The sequence below is a fragment of the Pteropus medius genome, unplaced genomic scaffold (genome assembly GCF_902729225.1).
Source record: "Pteropus medius unplaced genomic scaffold, Ma_sr-lr_union100, whole genome shotgun sequence".
Lineage (NCBI taxonomy): Eukaryota > Metazoa > Chordata > Mammalia > Chiroptera > Pteropodidae > Pteropus > Pteropus medius.
In genome coordinates, this window is record NW_024342644.1 from 3,830,177 (window position 1) to 3,845,042 (window position 14,866).

At 37.1% G+C, this 14,866-nt stretch overlaps 2 pseudogenes; both read right to left on the bottom strand.

Annotated features, from left to right (window-relative positions):
* Positions 1-6,343: 6,343 nt before the first annotated feature.
* LOC120605652 (uncharacterized) lies at positions 6,344-6,462 on the bottom strand (annotated as a pseudogene).
* A 7,794-nt stretch (positions 6,463-14,256) lies between these two features.
* LOC120605641 (uncharacterized) lies at positions 14,257-14,375 on the bottom strand (annotated as a pseudogene).
* Between the last annotated feature and the right edge of the window lie 491 nt (positions 14,376-14,866).

Sequence of the window (14,866 nt, forward strand, 5' to 3'; positions counted from 1 at the left end):
TTTGAATAGCATTCATACGCATTAGAAGGGATTTTAGTTATTTTCGTTATTGCCTCAAGTCCGTGCTCCAATATCTCCTTCTTGGTAAGGACTTGCCTAATTATATTATTTAAAATTGCAGCTCACCCCCTGCTAGCACTCTCCCTGCCCCTACCCTGCTTTATTTTCCCGTAATGCTTCTATCAGTCGGAGTTCAGTCAGAGAAACAAAACCACCAAGACTAGTATGGAATATGGTGTATTATGGAAATAAGACCTTAAACAATTGTGAGAAGCTGGGCAAGTAAGGGTCTGGACTGGAAACAGGGAGATTAGAGAGAAGTCCTAACCCACACTTCTGTTGCTTCTGATGGACAAGCAGGAGCTTGCAAGAGAATGTGGGATGCAAGGCAGACCCAGCTGGAGTGGGGCAGCGTAGGAGAGCTGATAGAGGAGTCAATGGAAGGTTCTTGCCTTTGCTTTGTTGGTCAACCCGAAGTTGCTATAGGTCAGTAGAAGAGACAGTCAGCAAGAAGAGCTGGACATACAGCAAAAGGGAGAGAAGAGCAAACCAGAATCCTCAGGATCCTCTGTGTTTCCTTCGTGGAATCTAACCATGATGATCTTTGAGAGCATGGCTGCCGCTTCACTTCCATCTTCCCAACCTTGTGCAAATTCCATTAATGTGCCAACATTAACCAGCAATCATATAAAGAAAAGGATTCTGGGAAATATGGTTCTCATTTAGCCAACTGGTCATCTCACAAAAGCACCACAGTCTTTAATCATTTCTTATATACTATATATTTTAACTACACATTTTTTCTGTATGTGAATGTACACATGTACACACACACATATACACATGGTCCTAAACTCGATGAATGTAGAAATTTTTGTCTGTTTTATGCACCTTAGTGTCTAGAACAATGCTTGGCATATAGTAAATCTTCGGTGAATATTTATTGAATGAATTTTTGATTTCTAGCCTTTGAATTATACCTGGGGGCAAACCCTGAGTCAGGATCATTCATTTATAGTTGACAAAACCTAGGTGCAGGAAATGAATAAGTGATCAATTACAAGAAACTGAGCGAGTCACTGAATCAGCATTAGAGACTTGAGAGTCTGCCAGTGCACAAGATATTGTCCAGCTAGCATGCCACTCTTCTATAAAAAGTCCACTCAATCTACTGCCATTAGTGGGCTTATTTCTGTCTGCAAGCTCAAGGAAGCTTACAGGTGCTTCAGAGTATGAAGAAAAGAACTAATGTGGATGGACCTAATTCATCGACTATACCCATGGAAAGTGAGGAATTGAGCTACAGAGATGCACGTTTTCAGCATCAGGTGTCAAGGACTAGGGAATTCATTTTGTTAAAAGTCGTGAAAAGACTTATGATCTAAGTGGGACACACTTCCTCATCACATGCTTCCAGAATCAGATTTTCTTCATAGCTGACTGATCCTTAACATACATGAACCATATGCTAAAATATGTCCATTATTAGACTTTCTCATGAACTTATATTTTAGCATTAGAAATTCCCTAGGATCTTGCAGGCATATTTGTTCCAAAAATCTCCTTATCTGACAAAAAGATCATACTGTGAAGCCGATCATTTAAACACTTATAGACGATTAAGATATCTAGTTAATTAAAAGACCTAAAACCCCCACAAATTGGGGCACATACCCTGATATTGGAGGCAATGGAGGAGAATAGTGAAATGTGAACTGAGTTTATTGCTGAGGAACTCAGAGATGACAAGTCAGACACACAATAATCTGGACATTAAAACTTATCCTGGTTGGGACTGAAGCTTGATTTACTTCCCATGGCCCCTGTGTATCATGTATCAGTTGGGATGGTTTTCATTGCTAATAAAAGCAAACAATACAATGTGACTTAAGCAATCTAGGAGACTTATTAGCTCACATAATTGAAAAGTTCAGCCTTAAGGCATGGATGGATCGGAGCTCCAAATGCATTTCTTTTCTGTTTTCTTATCTGCCTCTTCTATCCATCATCCTCTGACTTCTTCACAGGGTGGCTGCCTACAACAACTGAAGCTACATGTTTCCTCAGTTACATACATCAGGAACAAAAGGGCACTTTTTTCAACACCGTTAAACAAAGTTTCAAGCATTATGCTAATGGGACTACTCTTAAACTAATGCCTGTATCCCGGGAAATATCATGAGACTGACTAGCTTAGGTCAGGGATATCTGAAAAAATGTGGTTGGTAATGGGATGAGTTACCCTGACACTAGTACAGGACCCAATGGATGCTGTGTTATTTAGCTCGGGCTGCCATAACAAAATACCAGACAGAGATGGGGTGGTTTAAACAACTGAAATTTATTTACTTATGGTTCAAGAGTCTGAAAATCCAGGATCAAGGTGTCAGCAGGTTTGGTTTCTCCTAAGGCCTCTCTCCCTGGCTTGCAGATGGCTGCCTTTTTACTGTTTCCTCACATGGCTTTTCCTCTGTGCACATGTGTATTGTCAGTTTCTCTTTGAATGTTTAAATTTCTTCTTCTTATAGGGACACTAGTCAATTGTATTAGAGCCCACTATATGATCTCATCTAAATTTAATTAACTTATTAAAGGCCCTAACTCCCCATATTTCATATGAATTTGGAGTAGAGGAGGACACAATTCAGTCCATAACATCTGCTAAGACTGGGGAACGATCCCTTTCAAAGAGCATGGCTACAATAGTGTGGGAGAGAAAGAGACGTTGGGGAGATAGCCAATATGGCTATTACAATCTGTAAAACTCTGGCAAGTCATTTCCCTTTGCCTATGATTTCAAAACAGAAAAAAATATAAAAACAAAAACAAAACCAAAATACCATTACTTGTGTGTTGAGCTTCCCTAGGGCAGAAAACTGTTAGATGTGAGTCTCTAGGGCTTTGTTGTTTTGTCAAAGCAAACATTTCCAAAATTATTCCAAGGAGCACTTGTCTCATGGCATGCTCCACACACACACACATTCAAAATCTCTTAAGTAAATGGGAAATCCCACATAATGTATTTATAAAGAGCTTAACCTACAAATTAGGATATTTAAGTGGCTCAAAGAAATTCCAGAGTTTAAAATAAAGTTTACTTTCATATTTACTTTTATAGGATTTCTCAAACTTCTTGTAAATATGGATTTTCCCAAATATGACTGGTTAAAATTCCTGTGCAGTACATTTGAGGAAATGTTCTTCTGAGGAAATGTTAATTTTTATTCACGTAAAAAGAGATAAACTACAGGAGGGCAAATATAGCCAGTTAAATGATGTCATAGGCATTAACATTAGTCTAATTTTGTCTTGCTTGGCTTTTTTTTCATAAAAGATTAAAGTTTACTGCTCTGGAAAACAAAGCTAATTTACTTTCTTCTGAGCTAGTCTTGGGCTGTCATAGAAGGATAGCTCTGGTGCTCACTTCACACAAGCTGCTCTAGCAGAATACGTGAAGCATGTGGTCAGCGCCTGTTTGCACCTGTTGCTGCCACAGGCTGAGAGAGACTGGAACAGGGGACATTAAGGTTCAGGAATAATGAAGTGTCCATGCCAAAAACATTGTACAATAAGAACTTTGCAAAGCAGAAAAGTGAGGAGCCAGTGATCAGAGAAAATCAGTGGCAGCAGCCCAGAGACAAGAGAGGCCCAGAGCCTCAATTTGTAAGGACTTCAGGGGCTCGTGTGCCAAGATCTGAACTCCACCCCCTCGCTCTTGGGACACTCCAATTTTAAACACTTGGACACCATAAGGAGTAGACGCTTCCAACATATAACCCAAGACATCTGTGTAAGCAAAGTAAAACTGAAAAACCTGAAGGTAATTTGGAGCCTTCCAAACACCTGAGTCTGATAACACTCACTCCTCCCTTTCTTTAAGAGCACAGATGAGCTTGAACCTTCTGGGCATTTTAGCAGTTTACCATCTGTACTGATAACCCTTTCTGCAGTACAGAGACTTCCAGGAGGATGTAAAATCCAGAAACCAAGATAAGGAAATATGTTTATACCTGCTACATCTGTTCAATCGCTTGCAGGCTCTGCTTCACATTGGACTTTCTGTGTAGGCACACTTTTGAAATCACTCTTGTCTGGTTAAGTTTCACATATGCTCCATAAAAGCAGATACGAAGAATAGAAAAAACCATCTTAAAAGCTCCACAGTCTGGGGTTGGTTTCCAATGAATACTATCTCCATTATCCTTTTATCTTAAGCAATCGTGGAATCTAAGTCATCATTAATAAGGTTAAGCACTTCTCTAGAAGTAGGCGATAGTCTCAAAAAGGACAGAAAGGGCATTCAGTCAGTTCTGTTAGAAAGTGAAACCAGTAGACAAGCTAATTGCAGTAAACCAGCTGATAAAATAATAGGATAGAAAGAACAACAATAACCAAACCATCTAGACAAAGAATGCAGTCATCTGTATTTCCTCCAGGAAGAATATAAACCAACCAGCTATTTACTCTGTTGCCAGTAGAGCCAGACATACTGGAATGTACTGTAGAAAGACAATCAAGCCTTAAGAAACAGTGCAACTTGGACAAAACACTCTATAACAGTGATTCCTTTAATGTGTTAAATGGCTGAGGAAAGAACAGCACAGGTGAGTGCCCTACAAGTATACTCAAGGGGGTTTGTATAAGATCTGCATTTTAAAAAGTAAGGTATATGCCACACTCTACTCTGAAAACCTTTGAAGGTGACTTGAATGGCAAAGGCCAAATAGGATAATGATTTTATAACAACAATGACTACCTCTAACCTGTTCAGAGAATTTAGGCCATGACATTCAAGGAAATTTACTGATACCTATACTATAGGGAACTATTTTGTATTATATAATGAGAAAAATAGCAGTATTCACATTGAGAAATTTGGGGGATTCAGATACAACAGGTAGCATGTAAGTTGATAATGCACTCCATTTTAAAAGCAACTATAATTCTGTTAGTTTCTTTATTGGGATCCATTTCATTGCCCATCCAAAAATGAAACTGACTCAAAGCAGAAAGTGTTGAAAACAGGTCATCTAACCTAATCTTTCCAACTGCTTCATTCCCAAATTTAAAATGAAACAACTAAGACAAAATAGACTGGTCCAGGGTGTCAGATGATGCAGAACCTGGATAAGAATTCAGTTCTTTGCCTTTAAACCCCAAGCTTATTCAGAGATTCCTCCTGGTTATGGTCCTAAAAGAACCTAATCTTCTCTACCCACAAAACGACATACAGATCTTTCCTCTGGAAGACTTTTAGTTCCTAAAATTGTTTTAAACGATTCCAAAGGTTAATATTTTGTATGCGTCCACTGGGAGATAAATACACAGCTCAGTGTGGTATCATTTTGCCTAATAAAACTTACAGCTTGTGCTTTCCTCCCTTTCTAAAAGGAAGGTCATTCTAATAAATATAAAATCAAGAGGCAGCTTATCCCAAGTCAGCCATCATTGCATTTGTAGAACATGTAAGTGCTACAACTTGCTTTCTGAGATCACAGGAAAATTTATGGAGAACTGATGCCTAATGGCAATGCTCTGTATCTATATTTGTTCTAACATACTGAGTCTTCAAATCTGTTATTGACATTATAGTGCAAATGCATTACACCACAGAACATTGCTATGTAGGAAGCTCTAATCCTCACTGCCAACACTACAAAGAGACCATGCGATGGGTCTGTGACAGGCAGAATTAAAATCTAGGTTACCACTGTTCCAAACTAGAACTCATTTTACTACATCTGGCTTTAAATTAACATATTCTTCTAGTAGGCCAATAGAGCAGCATTATTTGATAATGACTGCTGATCAGAGATCATACTTGTTCATATTCACATTATCTCTAAACCATTTTATAAAAATGGAAATCTTTTAGCCTTGAGTGAACTGGAGAGCAGGAAGGCAAAGACTAGGACACCTGAAGTGAAAACTTTGAACAGATAGCTTTCCTATGGCATTTTAGCTGCTGCCACTACCCGTGGTGTTAATATCAACATGTCACTCAATATCTGTACACATGCTACCTCTGATATGGTGAGCCGATACTTTACGATTCCATTTAAGAAATTTTACAGCAGGTTGAACATACTTGCAGGTAGATTTTCCCTTCCAAGATGTGATTTTAAAGGTACCACAAAGCCCAAACATTCAAGAATTCTCCCACAAAACATATAGATTATCAATTTAGCTTTGGAATTAGGCACTATCTCCTAAAAAGTTATTGTTAAAATACAAATATTTAATCTGAGTGAAGTAAAACAAAATTAAATAAGTAATGTTGTTTCTTTCTAGAACCTCGCTTTATTTTATTTATTTATTTATTTATTTATTATTTTATTTTTAATGCCTACAGCACCTGGTCTTCCTAGGTGGTCTCCCATCCAAGTACTAACCAAGCATGACCCTGCTTAGCTTCTGAGATCAGACGAGATCGGGCTTGTTCAGGGTGGCATAGCCATAGACTAGAACCTTGTTTTAAATATTAAAAATAGAACTCTGTCTTCAGCCCACCTCTCACCCTACTCTACTCCATTCACTGTAGCTAAAGGTTAAGTTTAAGGCTCCTATGTCTTAAATTTCAGCTTTAACTTTCATCTTTAACACCTTTAATGGGGATTTTCTACTCCAGGTCAATAGCTTCTCACTATTATTCCTCAAACACTCATTCTTCTGAACCTCCCTGTCTACACTCATGATGTTCTTCCTCTCTGCACAATTTATTCTCATGATCTCTACTTTTAAAGTTTAATCTGACCTCTTCTAGCAAGCTCTTGGTAGCACCTCCCTTCTCTGAGTCCTTGCTATTTCTGGATCATGCATTAGAAAATATAACAATTTGTTTTTGTATTTCTCTTTAATATTTTTTTTTCCTAAATAGACTTTCTTTGTAGTTCCTGTCCACTTTTTTTTCCTAACATAGAGTAAAAGGCCTTAGTGTCTAGAGTGCAACTGAATGATCATGAGTATTGGAAGAGGGAGGAAAAAGAAATAGTTATTTCTTCAACAGCATCCAATAAGCACTGACTATGAACAGAACACTTATTATTTAAAAAGTGCTGGAAATAGATTATCCATGGGCTTCACCCCCAAAGGAATTTACTGATCTCTGCAGAGACAGGAAAAGCCAAGGTTCCAGGGCTGGGAAAAGTGAAAACACCAGCCTTTTTCGTAGGTTTTGTTACCTTGTGCAGCCACAGTAGCTTTCATATTACATTTGATTTTAGTCACTGAAATTCCTAACATTAATGGTAATATAACTCCATTTACATTACCATTCTCAAATGCTTTTCTTGCTAATGAAAGCCTCAGAACTCATTTGGTATAATCCAGTAATTACTCTGTGAATTGAGTGTCTACTATGTGCCAAACACGGTGCTGATACACTTGTCATAGATTTATTTGTTAAACCACAAAGACTGATTTACTATATACTCACTGCAATATTTTAGAAAATCATACAAGTGAAACGGCACAATCAAAATATCTTTTTTTCTTCTCCCTCAATCCTTACCCAAATATCAAAGTCAGATAATGTTTTGTCTAAAAGAGAGAAACCATGAGGAGACTTCCATTACTTTATTTCCTTCATTGTCCTAACTTTTGAAACTCAGATCATCTAACCCTTCTTTTATGAGATGGGCACCAAGTACTCATAACCTATTCTTATTGTATCTTTCTAGTGGGAGAGACTTCAAGACATAGTGGAAAGACCCAGGTCTTTGCCCCAGATATACACAAACTCAAATTTAATGCCATAATTTAGGGAGGCTGGTGGCCTTTGGGAAAATTAGAGAAAGACGTCCTTTCTCTGGGATGACATAACCCTTCATTAGAGTACATCAGCCCCAATTTGCTCCTCCCTGCTACCAGATGCGATTTGGAGAACACAAAGTATACAACCATACCTGGCAGCCCTGACCACTCTTAGTCATTACTTAAACTTGTTGAGCTTCAGTGTCCTAATCTGCAAAACTAAGGTAATAATAGTTCCCTCCAAGATGGTGAGGAGTAAGGGAATAATTTACCAAAAATAACCAACACGTGGTTGGCACTCAATATTATTCATCAAACTTTCTCCTTCATTTAACTGTATCAAAATTTCAATAGGCTAGCTCATACCTAAGCTTGTATTCTAAGGTTGCTTACCTTGTCTCTGATCCCTAAAATAAGCAACTTTCAAAACTCGGTTTTTATCTATGGAGTGAGAATTCTTATATATATATATATATATATATATATATATATATATATATATATATATATATATATAATTTTTCAAAATATTTTGAGACTCAATTTTGAATGTCATAGATAGATGTAGAGCACACACACATATAAACATAATTCTATATACACACATCTCTATAATTATATATATGCTTTAAATCAATCAAACTAACATTAGCTAATATTGTCTCATTAAGATTCCTGTTAGCCAGAGCTAAGCCAGAGATCCTTGAGAAATCTAATTCACTCAAGTTGATTGTAATTCTTCTTAGGGGTTTTACTATGATAATTCATAAGTTAATGTAATATACTACATTTTTCACAGTATTGAGATTTTTTTAATGAATTATACTTAATGTTGATGAAAGTCTTGATAATAAAGACAAAGCCTATTATATTTTATTTGAATTGTTCTCCTCTTGCTCCACCCCAGCCTCTTCCCATTCTCAATTTTTACTCTGACACTTTTCTCTTTCTCTTGTCCTTTAGTTTTTTGGGTTTTGTTTTTAATGTATTTATTGTACTCTTTATTAACCAGATCGGTGTCATATGGTTTTTGTCCTTTAAACCATCTTGGTGAAAGGTAGTGTAGTCAGGTAGCAAAAATGTGTGTTATAGAATCAGAAGAACCTAAGCACAAACTCTAGGTCTTTCAATTACTTACTATATTATTTTGGTAAAGACATAACTTGTATTGATTTCTGTTTTCTCATCTGTGATGATGCAATAACCCTAGTGTAATACTCAGCATATATATGGGAGTAATTAATACAACAGCTATAAATTTGACCACTTAAAATCCAGTAAGTTCTTTGGGATATACTTATTTATATATCCCAGAATATAGTATGGATTTAATAAATTTTGAAAAGATCTATATGTAATTGTGATTTTTTAATTTAGTTTTAATAAAGCCGTTTTGTTACTTATTTACTCTTTTAATGGCAAATGTGGACTTGCAAAGTGCTCTTCAAGAAACATCATTCAAGCCTTGTCTCTTATTAGCTAAGTGACATTAGTCAAACCATTTAATTTTCTGGATATGTTTCCTCATTCAAGAGTAAAGTTCAAGAGTTGAAAAGGATCATCTCTACGGTATTCTGGCTCCAAAAACTATAATTCTAATTTTTCTTTCCTGGCATAAAATACTAATTACTCCTAATGATAAGGCATTTGACTCAAACTGTACAACAGTTCATCCACAAATTCAGTTGGATAACACATACTTAGAAAAATTATTCTAATTATAGTATTAAGAATTTTTCATTATTATTGATTTTTGGTTGGTTAACATAAGGTCATTATTTCGTACTTAAGCTGCCATGTATTTGTTTGATATATACATGCTTTATAGTATATGTATCATTTAAAGAATTATCAACTAAACAACTCCCCAATGGATGTATAATTTTCTACAGCCAGAGCCCAAAGAAAATTCTCATTTATTCCACAAAAACTGTAGAAACGGCACCGATTTTTATTTTTCTCCAGTTTTCTGCTAGAATCTAAACCCTATCCTATCACTTTATACTTTATTTCTGTTATTTAGAACCAAACATAAAGAAGCAGAGATAAAGTAGTATTTGTAACCACATTCTTGCCTCACTTATCAAAATGCGTTTCACAAAATGGGCTTATATTCCTCTATGTATATCTTTCCAAAGCTTCTCCAAAGTCTTAATATCTGAAATAATTTTATATTTCACATTCCATTTGGATAATTGTTGGATGTTAATGACATGTCATATGTTTAATGTGTTTTCCAGATTGAAAGTCATTTAAATATCTACAGTTATGGTCAACAATTTTTAAAGGTGATCACCCTAGTTTAGTTTGCTACATTTCACTGCATCTATTGCAGACAGAAGGAGGCACTGTTTTGCAAAATTGGTATGAAGAGTTTAAGTACCATTTTCCATGTGCCATTCCTATTTTTCTAACTGAAAATGCATGTGGCTGTATAGATACACATTATATACATGCTGTGGATGGTCTATAGATTTTCGTGATTCAGTGTTGAAAAAGGCTGTATTTTATTTTCATGAAGATGTTGAGTGAGACCTCATGCAAATTGAACAATTAATTGGAAAATTAGATCCATCATCAACATGTTGATAGACTGACTTTTCCAAAGGTGCCATGATGCAGCAGAAAGATTATAGTCTGGGCAAAGAGTCACATGTCAGTTTGAACCTCAATTTCTAATTTGATAAATTTGGAAAAATTATTTAATCAGTTTAACTGTTCACATTTAAAATACAAAACATAATGTCTCTAGCACTATTGCTAAACGTGATTAAATGTAAATGTATCAGGAAGAGTGAGTAGTATATGGTGAGTGCTCAATGTCTTAAATGAGTACTTTATCTCCAATAAAATTTCCACTTTCTATTTGCCAGTGTAGACTCAGCCTAACTTAGATAAATTAGCATGTCCAAGTAGAAACATTGTATAAAATTTTTCTGTGTTAATGTTGTTGTATCTATTATATTTTAGACCTGAAGGGAAAAAATAGAGGCGCATTTACAACCTTGTCATTAAAATGTTTTTTTCATCAAAAATGTCATAGATTTCTGGACAAGATGGTGGAACAGGAAAACACTGTGCTTGCCTTCTCTCACGATCACATCAAACTTACAACTAAACTACAGAACAATCATCATTGAGAATCACCTGAGTCTAGCTGTACAGAAGTCCTACAACTAAAGACACCTAGAGACTGGTAGGAGGAGAAGAGACACAGAAAGGCTGGACCTACACCCACATGTGGAGGTGAAAAATCAGGAGGGATATCTTGGCTCTGATGATGCCCCTGGAAGAGCAAGGAGTCCCAGCCTCACACCGGATTCTCTAGACCCAGGATCTAGTGCTGGGAAAAGTCTCCACAACTTCTAGTTGTCAAAACCAGAGAAGATTGTAGCTGAATGAGACAGAGTGTGGCTAGAGTCCATGGTGTTCTTCTTAAAGGGCCCTTAAACAAACTTATTTAGTGACAGACTCACTCACTCTGAGTTCCGGTGTTGAGGCAATAGCTAGAAAGACACAAGGAACATACTTGGAGGAACTGAATTGTCTGGCTTCTGGGCAAGGGCGGGAAGGACAGCTTTCTCTCACACAGAAGTGCTGGCAAAAGCCATTGTTTCTTTGTTGGGCTCATCGCCCTGCACCCCCGCCCTGAGGTGTGCAGACACCATATCTAAGTCTCCATCAACCTGGCTAACACTGGTCACTCTGCCCTGGCGATTCCCTAAAGCCATTCCTCACCCAACTTGTGGGCCTATCTAAGCTGCTTCCAGTGGCTTTTCCATACAAATGGCCTGTGTTAGCTCATTCTGGGGATTTTCCTAAAACCTCTCACAGTTTTGCAAAACCCAAATAAGTAGCATCCAGCCTCAGTGGGCCCCATACCTTTTGCTGAACAGCTCCAAGCCCAGCACTAGCAGCAGCCAGCCTAGGTTTGCAGTTTGGCCTCTTAAGGTACCTCCAAGCCCAGTGAGGTGGTGGTCATCTGCACATTGCTTGATGGCTCATGCCAGGTGGCTCTGGGCAGAGCACATTTGGTGCTGAACTCGGCTTCTGGCAGGGCCCCTCCCAGGAGGCCCTGGGGCCAGCATACCTGGCGGCCAGCTTCAAACCGAGATAGAATGCCACCTGGGGCTGCATTCAAGAATGACATACCCAAAAGGAAGAATTGTCAGGCACCAGAGCTCTGCTAAAGTGAATTCTGATCTATAAAATCAGCTATGGCACAACAGCTTCTCCACTGTAGTCACCAACCAGTCCTCACAACCAATCAGCTCGAGGGTCAATTCCCCCACTGATATGCAAATAGTAACCAAGGCTCAACTAAAAGAGAAAGCCACACACATAACTCACACAAGGGACACACCTAAAGCACCCAGCTCAGGTGATCAGGGAGACGGCACCACTGGGCCCCATAGGACATCTACTACATAAGGCCACTCTACTAAGATTGGGAGACATATTAGCTCTACCTAATACATAGAAATGAACATAGAGAGGCAGCCAAAATGGAGAGACAAAGGAACATGTCCCAAAGGAAAGAATAGAACAAAGCTCCAGAAAAAGAACCAAACAAAATGGAGACAAGCAATTTATCAGATACAGAGTTCAAAACACTGGTTATAAGGATGCTCATTGATCTCAGTGAGAACTTCAACAAAGAGACAGAAAACATAAAAATGGAGATAGAAACCATAAAAAAGAGCCAATAAGAAATAAAGACTACAATAACTGAAATAAAGAATATATTGGGGGTAATCAACAGTAGACTAGATAAAACAGAGGACTGACTCTGTGATTTAGAAGATAAGATAGCAAAAAATACCCAATCAGAACACCAACAAAAAAAAAGAATCTAAAAAAAATAAATGAGGATAATTTAAGGAGCCTCTGGACAACATCAAGCATACCAACATTTGCATCATAGGGGTACCAGAAGGAAAAGAGAGAGAGTAAAAGTTTGAAAACCTATTTAAAGAGATATTGATGGAAAACTTCCCTAATGTGATGAAAGAAATAGACAAAGAAGCCAAAGAAGCACAGAGAGTCCCAAATAAGATGAACCCAAAGATGCCCACACCAAGACACATCGTAATTCAAATATTGAAGACAAAGAGAGACTCTTAAAAGCAGCAAGAGAAAAGCAGTTAGTTAACTACAAGGGAGCTCCCATAAGACTGTCAGCTGATTTCTCAATAGACACTTTGCAGGCCAGAAAGGATTGGCACGAACTATTCAAAGTGATGAAAAGTAAGGACCTACAACCAAGATTACTCTACCTAACAAAGCTACTATTTAGAATGGAAGAACAGACAAAGAGCTTCCCAGACAAGCAAAAGCTAAAGCAGTTCATCACTACCAAAACAGTATTATAAGAAATGTTAAAGGGACTTCAGAAGAAGTAGAATAAAAATAAAAAAGAAGAAAGAAGGAGAAGGAGAAGAAGTAGAAGAAGAAGAAGGAGGAGGAGGAGGAGGAGGAGGAGGAAGTAAAAAATATGAATAATAAAATGGCAATAACTACATATCTGGCAATAATTATTTTAAATATAAATGGGTTAAATGCTCCAATCAAAATATATAAGGTGGCTGAATGGATAAAAAACAAGACCCTTGCATATGCTGCCTACAAGAGACTGACTTCAGATCGAAAGACACACACAGACTGCAAGTAAAGGAAAAGATATTTCATAAAAATGGAAATGAGAAAAAAAACTGCAATAGCTATACTTATACCAGACAAAATGGACTTTAAGACAAAGGCTATAACAAGAGACAAAGAAACCCCAATAATTCCACTTCTGGGTATTAGCTGAAGAAATTCAAACACTACTTTGAAGGAACCTGTGCATCCATATGTTCATTGCAGCATTATTTACAATAGCCAAGATGTGGAAGCAACCTAAGAGTCCATCAAAAGAGGAATGAATAAAAGAAACGGTACATGTATACAATGGAATATTATTCAGCCATAAAAAAGGATGATGTCTTGCCATCTGCAACAACATGGATGACCTTAGAGGGTATCATACTGAGTGGGGTAAGTCAGACAGAGAAAGACATCATCCTTTTTTGACATTTTGTCTTTCTCTGTCTGACTTACCCCACTCAGTATGATACCCTCTAAAGAACAAAATAAACAAGCAAACAAGACAGAAACAAACTCATAGATACAGAGAACATTTTGATGGTTGCCAGATGAGGGGGGGCTTCGGAGAGTAGATGAAAAAGGGGAAAGGATTAAAAAGTACAAATTGGTAGTTACAAAATAGTCATGGGGATGTAAAGTATAGCATAAGGAATATAGTGAACAATATTGTAATGATTGTGTATGGTGTCCCGTGGGTACTAGATTTATCAGGATGATCACTTCGTAAATTATATAAATGTTTCATCTCTATTTTTTTGTTGTTGTTTACTTGTTTTTTAGGCGAGGCAACCCTTGGTTGACCTCACAGATTCTAAGAATCTCGTCAACTTACTATCCCTTATTTTTTTTTATTTTTTATGCCTACAGCACCTGGTCTTCCTAGGTGGTCTCCCATCCAAGTACTAACCAGGCCTGCCCCTGCTTAGCTTCCAAAATCAGACAGGATCGGGCTTGTTCAGGGTAGCATGGCCGTAGACTCATCTCCATTTTGTACACCTGAAACTAATGTAATACTGTATGCCAATACAGTATAATTGAATAATAAAAATTTATTTTAAAATGATGTCATAATGATTGGTGTGGATTAATTTATTATCTGATATTTGTTAATGCTTTTTGCAATCGCCATTAATTCATGTTTGGGAAATGTAGCCATAATTATTTTCTAATCATGGAAGAAGAGAAATAAAATTTTTAAATTACCTGAAATATAATATCATTCCAAATAAGCTACTTCAATTCAATGCCACATAATTTATTTGTGTGTCACTTCCTTTCATATTTCATTGGCCAAAACAAGTGATATATGCACACCAAATTCCAAGTGGGCACAGAAGTTTAATTCTATCATTGCGCAAAAGAAGAGAACAGAAATATTTGCAAACAGTCTAATGAAAACAACACGGTGATTCTTGGATGTTTGTGTGTTTAAAATTATCAGAGAAACATATTAAAATGCAGGTACTTG